Below are 12,590 nucleotides of genomic sequence, written 5' to 3'. Positions count from 1 at the left end.
ATATCACCCCACAGATGGCTTGCTATTTACAAAAGGAGAGTATCTTCACAATATAGAAACCTACTAGACACCACCCTAATCAAGAGAATATAGTTAATACCACCTCCTGGTAGAACAAAATGACATCTCGTGCCTCCTGAACTAAGTCACTGAAAGTAAGCAATTTCATTTAAAATGTTAAAACACCTACAATCTTTTTGTTTTTTCTTTTTGCACCTCACCATTTGCAGGATCTTAGTTCCCCAATCAGGGGTTAAACCCAGGCCCGGCAGTGAAAGCGCCGAGTCCTAACCACTGGACCGCCACGGAATTCCCAAAATGCCTAGAGCCTTTAACTTGCGTCTAATCAAGAGTTGTCAGTCAGACCAATCCAAATTGAAAGACATTCTACAAACAATGGGCCTGGACTCTTCAAAAATTTTAATGACAATCTTAAGGCAAAAATGGCTGGGGGACTCTTCTAAATAAATGGAAGTAACAGAGGCCTGACTACTAAGTACAGTGAAATCATACAGTGAATCTTGAAATTTTTTTAAGCTATACGGAGATAACTGGGGGAATCTGAGTAACAATTTTATATAAGGTAAGAGTATTATGATTTTGTAGGAGAATATCCTAAGTAAGAGGTACATGCTGAAGTACTTAAGAGTGCTGTCACGTGCCTGCAACGAGCTCTCTAATAAGTGTGGAGGGAGGGAAAAAAAGAGATAAAGCAGATGTAGCAAAATATTAATTGATATGGTTGTTTGTTGTACTATTTTGCAACTTTTCCATAAGTTTAAGATTTGTTAAAGTTAAAAGTTGGAAATTTAAAAAAAAACAGATTAAGAAAACTGGTATTTACCAAGACCCTACTAGGTAAGAGACACTGAGCTTAGCTAATTTAAATACAATATCTGCATCCCTAAAACAACTCTGAGAGCAGATTACCCCCGCTATACACATGATCAAAAATCACATAACCAGTGGAAAAGCTGAGATTCATATCCTGCTCTGTCTGGCTCTAGTGACTAGGATGTGTCAAGTAAACCTTATTGCCTATAGAAAACACCTGATTTATTTGTTTGTAACATCCAGCAAGCTTTCTGAAGCGGGTTAACCTAACTCCAAGAACAGAAATTAGCATACACACTAAAGCTACTTATATGTTCACTTTTTTGATAATTTATTGAACCGTTCTCATGTGATTTAAACGTGCTCCTACATGTATGTTACAGTTCATTTTTCGCATTTTTGAAAGTCAACAGTCCATGGTTATAAGTAAATTATGATATGGCCACTCAACAGAATCTTATGGAGCCACTAAATAGAATAAGAGATCACTCTGTGCACTCAAACGAAGTTATCAAGACACACTGTTAAACAAAAACACTATGGTATAGAATATTATATGTGGCAGGCTATCATTTTAAAAAGTAAGGGGAAGATATGCTTACTTGCTTGATATAAATGGTATGTATCTGGAAGTATATGCTATATAACCTTTTTACCTTTTGAATTTTTTTAGTATAAATTTCCTAACAAAAAATAACTTAAAAATAATATTAGATGAAGGCATCCTTTTTAAAGACTATTTGAACTGGGAAGAGATGATGATGATGATGATGTTTTATTAAACCCAGTGTGTCTGCCCAGGCCATAACTCATGCATCTGTTGTTCCCCTTCCATTCTCCAAGTCACCACTCCAGCTCAGTTCTCAAAGGCAAAGCAGAAAGATCAGGGACTTTGGAGACAACATTAAGTTCAATCCTAACTCTTCTCATAGAGTAACCCTAGATTTGTTACCTTTCAGAGCCTCAGTTTCTTCACTTATAATATAGAGATAATAGGCTTTTGTCAGTACTAAATGAAATAAAATACTGTATAGAGGATGCCTAAGACAGGGTCAACAAAATGCACAAAGAATGAAGAAGAAATTATATGATTTGACTATATCAAAATGTAAAACTTCTAACTACAAAAAGACTCATAAACATGGCTTAAAGTCAAGTGATTAAGATGTTGGCAAAATGCCAACACATAGGGTGAACTGTCTTGAAATGAATGGCAAAATAAAGTCTCAGCAGAGAAACAGAAAACATAGAAAAGAACCAAATAAAAATTTTAGAAATGGAAAATACAAAAACCAAATAAAAATGGACTGGATGGGCTCAACAAATGGGGATGACACAATAGTCAGTGAACTTGAAGACAGATCAACAAAAATTATCCAATATGAAAACAGGGGGGAAAAAACTTAGAAAAGAAAAAATTAAGAGAGCCTCAGGGACCTCTGAGACAATACCAAAAGGTCTTTCATCAGAGTCCCAGAAAAATAGGAGGAAATTAGGAGAGTGTAGTAGAAAAAAAAAATTGAAGAAATACAACTTAGAACTTTCCAATTTTTGAAAAAGGCGTAAAACATACAGACTAAAGAGGCTTATCAAACACCAAACAGGATAAGTTCAAAGAAATTCACACCTAGCAACCACTGAAAAATAAAGACAAAAAACATAGAACAAAAACAAACAAACAAACAAACAAACAAACTCTTGAAAGCAGCCAGAGAAAAATGACACATATATGAGGAACAATGATTCAAATAACAGCAGATTTCTCAGTCAAAACCATAGAGGCCAGAGGGCAGTGGAACAATATTATTAAAATGCTGAAAGAAACTGTCATGCTAGAATTCTTAAGCAGTGAAGGTAAAATGAAGGCATTCTCAAATGAAGGAGAACCAAGTGAATCCACTGCCAAAAGATCTGCTCGCTCTAAAAGAAATGCTAAAGGAGGTTCTTCAGACCAAAGGGAAATGATACTACAGAGAAAGGTGGAAACTTCAAAAATGAAGGAAGAGAAAAGCAAGTGGTAGTAAATCAACTATACTTCAATTTTTTAAAAATGATAAATATCTAGATAACTATCTAGAAGAACAGTAGAAATGAAAACCCCTCAAGTTCTTTAAAACATTTATGACAGTAAAGCAAAAGTTAAAACATAGTCTGGTGGTATTTTCAATGTTTTTGGATATAAAATATACTGGGGATAGGTGCGGCAACGTTTTTACATTTCACTTATGGGGAAATGAAAAGTTCCTATAATCTCTAAAGCAACCACTAAAAATTCTTTAATGTTTTAAAATAAACTATACAAAGAGATATGTTCAAAAACTCAATAGATAAATTTAGATGAAACAGTAAAATAATTCAAATAATCCAAAAGAAGATTTAAAAGGGGAAACAGAAGAATCAAAAACAGAAGAAACAACAGAAAACAAGTAAGAAAATGGTGGGCCTAAATTAAAATGCATTGATATATGTTAAATGTAAATGATATACATAACAATTAAAATACAGAGATTATGAGAATGGATAAAAAACCCAAAGCTGTATACAAGAAACCCACTTCAAATATGATGATAGAGGTAGATTAAAAATAAAAGTTAGAAAAAGATGTACCATGCAAACACTAATTAAAAGAAAGCTGGAATGGTTATTCATATCTGAGAAAAGTATTCAGGCATAAAAGGGACATTACATAATAATGAAAAATAATAATCCTAATTGTGTATGTACCTAACATTAAAGCCTCAAATTCATGAAGCAAAAACTGATAGAATTGAAAGGAGAAATGAACAAATCCACAATTATTGTTTGAGACATCAATACTCCTCTCTCAAAGAAAAAGTAGAACAAAAAAAAAACAAAATATAAAAATGCTGAGCAACACCATCAACCAACTAGATCTAATTTACACTTGTAAAATACTCTAGGGATTCCCTTGGTGGTTCAGTGGTTAAGAATCCACCTGCCAACGCAGGCGACACAGGCTCGAGCCCTGGTCCAGGAAGATCCCACATGCTGCGGAGCAACTAAGCCTGGGCACCACAACTACCGAGCCTGTGCTCCAGAGCACATGAGCCACAGCTACTGAGCCCATGTGCCACAACTACTGAAGCCCGCGCGCCTAGAGCCCATGCTCCGCAACAAGAGAAGCCACCGCAATGAGAAGCCCGCGCACCACAACAAAGAGTAGCCCCCACTCACCACAACTAGAGAAAGCCCGTGCGCAGCAACAAAGACCCAATGCAGCCAAAAATAAATAAATTTATAAAAATACTCTACCCAACAACTCAAGTGAACATGGAACAGTTCCCAAGATATCCTGGCTCATAAAACAAACCTTAACAAATTTAAAAGAACTAAAATCAAACTATATTCCCTGACCATAATGGACATAAACTAGAAAATCAATAACAGAAAGAAAACTGGAAAATTCCCAAGTACTTAGAAATTAAATAGCACAGTTCTAAACAACCCATGGGTAAAAGAGAAAAATCAAAAGATATTTTGAATAAATGAAAATGAAAATAAATCAAAATTTGTAGGATGCACTTAGAGTAATATTTAGAGGGAAATTTATATTATTAAATGCTTTGGAAAAGAAGAAATATATACCTATTATATATAAAGTAGATAACTAATAAGGACCTACTGTATAGCACAGGGAACTCTACTCAATACTCCGTATTCCTATATGGGAAAATAATCTAAAAGAGTGGATATATGTATATGTATAACTGATTCACTTTGCTGTACAGGGGAAACTGACCCAACATTGTAAATCAACTATACTCCAATAAAAATTTTTTAAAAAAGGAAGAAATATCTCAAATCAATAATCTAAGCTTCTATTTTAAGAAACCATGAAGAGAGCAAAATAAACCCAAGCAAAATGAATGAAGGATATAATAAACATAAGAGCAGAAATCAATGAAATGGAAAAGAGAAAAACAATAGAGAAAAATCAATTTAAAAAGGAGATATGGGGATATATGTATATGTATAGCTGATTCATTTTGTTATAAAGCAGAAACTAACATACCACTGCAAAGCAATTATACTCCAATAAAGATGTTAAAAAAAAAAAAGATAGCTCTATGATCAATGAAACTGATACCTCTAGCAAGACTGGCAAAAAAAAAAAACAAAAAGAGAAGACATAAATTACCAATATCAAGAATGAAAGAGGAGTTATTACAGATCCCACAGTAATTAAAAGGATAATATGAAGATAATGCATACAAATCTATGCATGTAAATTGGAGAACTTAGATGAAATAACACAATTCCTTCAAATGTACAAATTGTCAAAATTCACCAAAGAAGAAATAAGAGAAACTGAATAGTCTTATAGCTATTTAAAAACTTAAATTTGTAATAAAAAACCTTCCAAAAAAGAAAATTCCAAATCAAGATGATTTCAGTAGCAATTTCCACCAAATACTTAAACTCCTACCAATTCTACACAATCTCTTCCAGAAAATAGAAGAGGGAACTTTCACACTTCATTTTGTTAGGGCACCGTTACCCTCATAAAATCAGACCAAAATATTACAAGAAAACTACAGACTAAATCCTTCAGGAATGATAGACACAAAATCCTCAACTAAATTTTAACGAGTTGGAAAAACATATTAACACATCATGAGTGGGATTTATCCCAGGAATGTAAGGTTACTTCAAAATTCCAAAGTCAATCCATGTAATCCACCAAACTAAAAGACTAAAGAAGAAAAAATACATACGATCACATCAACAGAGGTAGGAAAAAGCATTTGACACTCAACAGCCTCTCAGGATAAAAACTCAGCAAACTAGGAATTAAAGGAAACTTCCTTTATCTTCTAAAGGACGTCTACAAAAACACCCACAAACCTACAAAAAACATATTTACTTAAAGATGAAGAACTGAATGCTATTCCCCTAACATCAAGAATAAGGAAAGGATATTGGCTCTCACAGTTCCTATTCAACACTGTATTTGAAGTCCCAGACAGTGCAGTAAGGCAAGGGAAGAAAACAAAAGGCATCCAGATTGGAAAGGAAGAAATAAAACCATCTTTATTTGCATATAATGACCATACGTATAAAAAATCCCAAGGGGGCTTCCCTGGTGGCGCAGTGGTTGAGAGTCCGCCTGCCGATGCAGGGGACATGGGTTCATGCCCCGGTCTGGGAAGATCCCACATGCCGCAGAGCGGCTAGGCCCGTAAGCCATGGCCGCTGAGCCTGCATGTCCGGAGCCCATGCTCCGCAACGGGAGAGGCCACAACAGTGAGAGGCCCGCGTACTGCAAAAAAAAAAAAAAAAAATCCCAAGGAATCTACAAAAACAGCCCCCAGAATTCATTAAGTGAGTTTAGCAAAGTCAACTTGCAGATATCAATCATATTTCAATATACTAGCAATGAACAATCAGAAACTGAAAATTTTTTAAATACCATTTACAATATCTCCAAAAAATGAAATTTTTAAGTATAAACCTAATAAGACTTTATATATGCTTAAAAGCACAAAATGCTGATGAAATCAAGACCCTAAATAAGTGAGGAGGCTTACTTACCAAATTCGTGGATTGGAAACCTCAATATAATAAAGTTGTCAATTCTCTCCAAATTGATCTATAGATTTAACACAATCCCAATCAAAATCCCTACAAGAGTTCTTATAGATAAAGACATGCTGATTATGAAATTTATTTGGAACAGTAAAAGAGTTAGGTGGGTGAAAACAATTTTGAAAAAGAATCCAGTGAAACAGAATACAGAAATAGACCCATACAACTATGGCCAATTGATTTTTGACAAAGGTGCAATGGAGAAAGGATAGTGTTTTCATTTTCAACACATGACATTGGAACAATCAAACATTTACAAAAAAATGAACCCTGATCTATCATACCTTAAACAAGCAGTAACTCAAATTAGATCACTGATCTAAATGTAAAATGTAAAATTGTATCTTTTAGAAGAACACACAGGGAAAAATCTCTGGGACCCACAGCGAGGCAGAGGTCTTAGCTATAACATGATCCATAAAAAACTTCTTTTTAAAATCAATAAACTGAGCTTCATCAAAATCTAAAACGTTTGCTTTGGGAAGCACAGTGTTAAGAGAATGAAAAGACAAGCTACACACTGAGAGAAAACATTTGCAAATCACAAATCCAAGACAGGAACTGCATCTAAAATACATAAATAACTCCCAAGATGTAATTGTTAGAAAACAACTCAATTAAAAAAAAAAACAGGCAAAAGATTTGAAAAGGAACTTCACAGGAGAAGATACACAGATGACAAATAAGCACGAGAAAAGATCTTTAACATCTTCAGCCATTAGGAAAAAGCAAATTAAAATTACAATGAGGGCTTCCCTGGTGGCGCAGTGGTTGACAGTCCGCCTGCCGATGCAGGGGACACGGGTTCGTGCCCAGGTCCGGGAAGATCCCACATGCCGCGGAGCGGCTGGGACCGTGAGCCATGGCCACTGAGCCTGCGCGTCCGGAGCCTGTGCTCCGCAACGGGAGAGGCCACAACAGTGAGAGGCCCGCGTAACACACACACACACACAAAAACTACAATGAGATACCACTACACAGATATTAGAGTGACCAAAAAAAAATCTTTTAGTTGACAATACCAAATGCTGATAAGGATGTGGAACAAATGGAATTCTCATACTCTGCTGGTGGGAATGCAAAATGGCACAATCACTCTGGATGACAGTTTGGCGGTTTCTTACCAAAAAAAAAAAAAAACTACACTTACCATATGACTCAGCAATTCCAGTCCTAGGTATTTTCCCTAGTGAAACAAAAACCTATGTCCACAAAAAAAAAAACTTATACAGGAATGTTTACTGCAGCTTTATTAATAACCACCAAAACATGGAAAGAACCTGAATGTTCTTCAAAGGGTGAATGAATAAAGTGTACATCCATATGATGGAAAAATATTCAACTACTGTGATAAACGACAACATGAATGAATTTCAAAGATACATGAATGAATTTCAAAGATATTATGGTGAGGAAAAGAAGCTAGCCTCAAAGAGTACATACTGTATGCTTCCATTTATATCATATCTGGAAAAAGCAAAATTATAGGGACTAAGAACAGAGGATTAGCTGCCAGAGGTCTGGGGTGCACAGTCTGACCACAAAGAGGCAACACATGGGCAGTTTTTGGCATTACGGAACATTCTGATTGTGGCTGACAGTCACATGAGCCTAAAACTGTATACACATATACCAAAAAAATTAAAAATAAATATATATATTTTTTTCGATTATGACGAAAGTTACAAGGGACTATACATATGTCAAAACTCAGCCAACGCTTAAAACTGGTTTTATTTCATGTAAATTATATCTCAATAAAGTTGATTTTAAAATAAGTAAAATAAAATATAGCAAAATATTAGTAGCCATAATTGAATGCCAATACATCACCATAAACATATGTTCATTGGCATTTTTCTTCAGCATTTTAAAAAATAATTGGTAATAGTATATAATACTCTTTCTAATAAACTTTTTAATACTTTTATGACTGATAAAAGAAAGTGATTAACATACTCTACATTAAGTATATTTCAAACTTTCTGCCCCTGGCCCCTTGTTAACACTTAAGCTTTCAATTTTGTGGCTAAGAAGAACAGCGCAAGAAACAATTGGTAGGTTCATTAAAGCCTCCTTTTAAATGTTTTAAGGAAACAGCACATAAAACATTCATTCAAACAAAAAAGTCTACCCCGCCAGATGCTTCCTATAAAGAGAAACCTTATTCTATTACTCGGCTACCAATAAATTATTTATGGAGTGGGCTTAGAATGCCCACATTGTGCACACTGCTAGAATTCTTAGTAACACTTGAAAGAGTATTTGTCCTATTTATAGGTAAAGAAGTTTTTGGGTTTTTTTCTTTAATGAGAGGAAGGTAAATAAGCCTTCAGAAGGTCACTGCAAATGCCAGACAAGCCCAAATGAATACAATGAAATACAGGCACCATCTTTTCTGCAACAATGCCAGCCTCATTCTCTGCTTAATACCACTGCCCTCATGAAGTTTTCTCTAACTACCCCATCAGGCTGTACTGGGGTCCTTCTAAATGTTTCCACACACCCTCTAATTTCTTTATCATGGCAACTATCACACTGCATTGTACCAGTTGGGTTATTTGCCTTTCTACCCAATCCATCTCTAAGAGATGGGGAACCATATCTTTGTGTGTATTCTAGTCTAAAACATAAGAGATGGTCGCTAAATACCCAATGGCCGGATGGACGGACACATTTAAGAATTTCTTGAAGGCAAAGTGATGCAAGGAGAGACCCATAGGCTTCAGAGTCAGACAAATCTGGTTAACATCACTCCATTGCTTTTTTTCTATCACTCTTGGAATAAAGCTTCCTGCCGTGGCCCCAGGGTTGTGTGATCTGGCTCCGCTATCGGCCTCGGGTAGAGCCCTCACCCTCACTGCAATGCTCCAGCCTCCCTGGCCTCCCTTCCAGTCCTCACATAAGCCACCCTGTCTGCCTGCACAGCTCTTCCTGCAGCACTTCCTGGGGTGGCTCAGTCTCAGCCTTTCCATCTCAACTCAAATGTCAGCACCTCAGAGACGCCCTTCCTAGCCACCTGCTCGAAAGCAGACCTGTCTCCACCACCTCCACCAAGTTACTCTCTAACACAGACCTCTTGTCTTCTTGGTAGAGGTTGCACAATCTGTATTCATATTATTTATTTACACGTGTGTTCTTTACTATCATGCTTGTCATATGAATATAATCCACTTCTAGAGGGCAGGCACCTTATTATCTATCTGCTCATGGCTATTTCCCCTGAGGTTTTAGCACAGTGTCTGGAAAACAGCAGACATTTGTTGAATTTGTTGACATTCAACATTTGTTGAATGAATGAATAAATTAATGAATGAATACGGTCCAGACTACCTTACTAGCTGTATGACCTTAGTCAAGTTCATTTTTCTGTGTGCCTCAGTTCCTTTATCTATAAAAATGGGATTATAATAATGCCTATTTCAGAGAGCTGTTATAAGGATTAAAGGAAATTAATTGGGATGTTTAGTACTGTGCCTGGCACAGCATAAGAACTTAAAACATTAATATTCTTTTCATTTGTACTTTTCATCTGTACTTGAAACAAGTTCAAGAAATGAAAAAAAAAATTGAGTGGAAACACTGGAAACAGCTTATCATACAGCAGTAATAAATACCTCAAAATATAAAACCCACCAAATATGACAGAAACTCAATGCTCAAAAGTAATAAGCTAGGGACGTCCCTGGTGGCACAGTGGTTAAGAATCCGCCTGCCAATGAAGGAGACAGGGGTTCGAGCCCTGGTGCAGGAAGATCCCACATCCCGCAGAGCAACTAAGGCCGTGCGCCACAACTACTGAGCCTGCGCTCTAGAGCCCGTGAGCCACAACTACTGAGCCCTCATGCCACAACTACTGAAGCCTGCGCGCCTAGAGCTCATGCCCCACAACAAGAGAAGCCACCGGAAGGAGAAGCCCGTGCACCACAACGAAGAGTAGCCCCCGCTCCCCGCAACTAGAGAAAGCCCGCGTGCAGCAACAAAGACCCAACACAGCCAAAAATAAATAAATAAATAAAATAATAAATTTAAAAAATAAAAATAGTACTTAAAAAAAGTAAGCTAACACAAGGCTGTACCTGCCACATTCCCGCTCCTGCAACTCAAGTGTGACTGTGGAGCTGCAACATCTGAAATGGGAACCATCCCAACTTGATCATGGGGTGGAGCTTTCAGAAGCTGGAGCAGCCGCAGCTCAGCAGCGGGACAGACCCTCAAGAAGCTACTAGTTGGTCATTATGGCTTCCTCCCATTCCCACTCCCAACCCCACCCCCTATCAAAGGCCTTCCCAGCCTACAGCACATCAAAAAGGGAAGAAAAACAAAAGCCAACAACATAAAAAAGAATCAGGGCAACTCCAACCAACTCAACTCTCAGCAAGGTGCCTAACTCTGGCAATCAGTTTCAATGGCTTGCAAGAGCCTGAGCCTCCAAAGCTGAAGCTCACCCACCAGATCACCTTTCAGTTCACAGCACAAGGAATAAGAGCAAGGGCCCTGGGGTCAGCGGAATAGGAAACGGATGAACTCCCAATGCTGTCACTTGGAAGCCGCGTAACCTTGGGAAAACTATTTAACACCTTTGAGTCACTGTTGGCTCATCTATAAAATGAGGATAAAACTCAATTACCTCACAGGGGTGTTGTGACAACTAAACGAGGTAAAGTACCTGGCAGAGCCTGGCACAGAGCAAGCAGAAAACACAGGATAGCTTTCAAAAGGAATCCATTTCTCACTCAAGCCCTCAATACGCAGATCTTCGGGCCACTGTCAATTTTTTAACCTCTTTGAAAGTCCAAAAACTGTTAGACCATTCACTAGACAACACAAAAACCATGAAACCTTGCTACCCAGAGTTCACCTCCGGTAAACAATACCGCATGTAAGGCAATTCTGCCAGCAGCAACTAAGTGAGGTTAGTACAATGAGGAAGACACTTTGGAATTAGTTCCTGATTCCAGTACTCTCCCAGTGTCCTCAAATCATCCAGAAAACTGTTACTAGGCAAACATCTATTTATTAACAAACAATACTGTAGCAATAACAGAATTTTAAAACTGAACCCCAAATAACACTTGGAATACAACTATCTTACGAAATCAACTCTATTTATATTCTTTTCAGCCTTTGCTCATGAATACACATTTTTTGTAAAATTATAGCATAAGTGAATTTGTGTAATCCATTGCTTTCCCCTAACATATCTTAAATATTTTCATGTTGCTGCATAATTCACATAATTATCACTTAAAATGACTGCACTAAATTCCACTGAGTTGATTCACAGTCAATTACTTAACCCTTTCTCTATTGAGCACTTATGGATCCAGTGTGCTCTAGGAGAAAGCCTACAGGCTTTACAACCAGAAAGACGAGGTTTGAATTTTGCCTTCTTTTTTTAAATGTTTTATTTTATTTATTTATTTAGCTGCGCCGGGTCTTTAGTTGGGGCATGTGGGATCTAGTTTCCTGATCAGGGATCGAACCTGGCCCCCCTGCATCGGGAGCGCGGAGTCTTAACCACTGGACCACCAAGGAAGTCCCAATTTTGCCTTCTTTTTGTTTCTCAATCATGCTAAACTCATGGGCAAGTCATTAATCTCTTCAACCTCCACTTCCTCACTTGTGAAATACCTTCATCACAAGCTTGTTGCAATAAGCCAAAAAGATAACAAACGTAAAATATAATTCCCTTGTTCCCAATTTTTCCCAATTACATACAATGTGGCGACAAACACCGTTATGCCCAGAGCTTTTTTCCTTCCACTGGGTTGTCTCCTCAGGACAAATTTTCACCAAATGGATTATCGGGCTCAAGAGTAATATTATTTGTATGACCATCAAAATCTCTTTTCAAATGGCCTTCAAAAAGATTGTAAAGATGTCTTGTTGGGCCTCCCTGGTGGCGCAGTGGTTGAGAGTCCGCCTGCCGATGCAGGGGATACGGGTTCGTGCCCCGGTCCGGGAGGATCCCATATGCCGCGGAGCGGCTGGGCCCGTGAGCCATGGCCGCTGAGCCTGCGCATCCGGAGCCTGTGCTCCGCGACAGGAGAGGCCACAACAGTGAGAGGCCCGCGTACCGCAAAAAAAAAAAAAAAAAAAAAAAAAAAAGATGTCTTGTTATTGTGTAATGCTTAAGTTGTATGTCA

At 37.5% G+C, this 12,590-nt stretch overlaps 1 protein-coding gene across 4 annotated transcripts in view; it reads right to left on the bottom strand.

Moving 5' to 3' along the window:
- The window catches only part of CDK5RAP2 (CDK5 regulatory subunit associated protein 2), a 183,996-nt gene that overhangs the window by 153,235 nt on the left and 18,171 nt on the right, over positions 1-12,590 (bottom strand). The gene's annotated exons all lie outside the window — the stretch shown is intronic.

This window comes from Mesoplodon mirus (assembly GCF_964341445.2).
Source record: "Mesoplodon mirus genome assembly, chromosome: 1".
In the NCBI taxonomy this organism is placed as follows: Eukaryota; Metazoa; Chordata; class Mammalia; order Artiodactyla; family Ziphiidae; genus Mesoplodon; species Mesoplodon mirus.
This window is presented reverse-complemented; position numbering and strand designations above follow the sequence as displayed.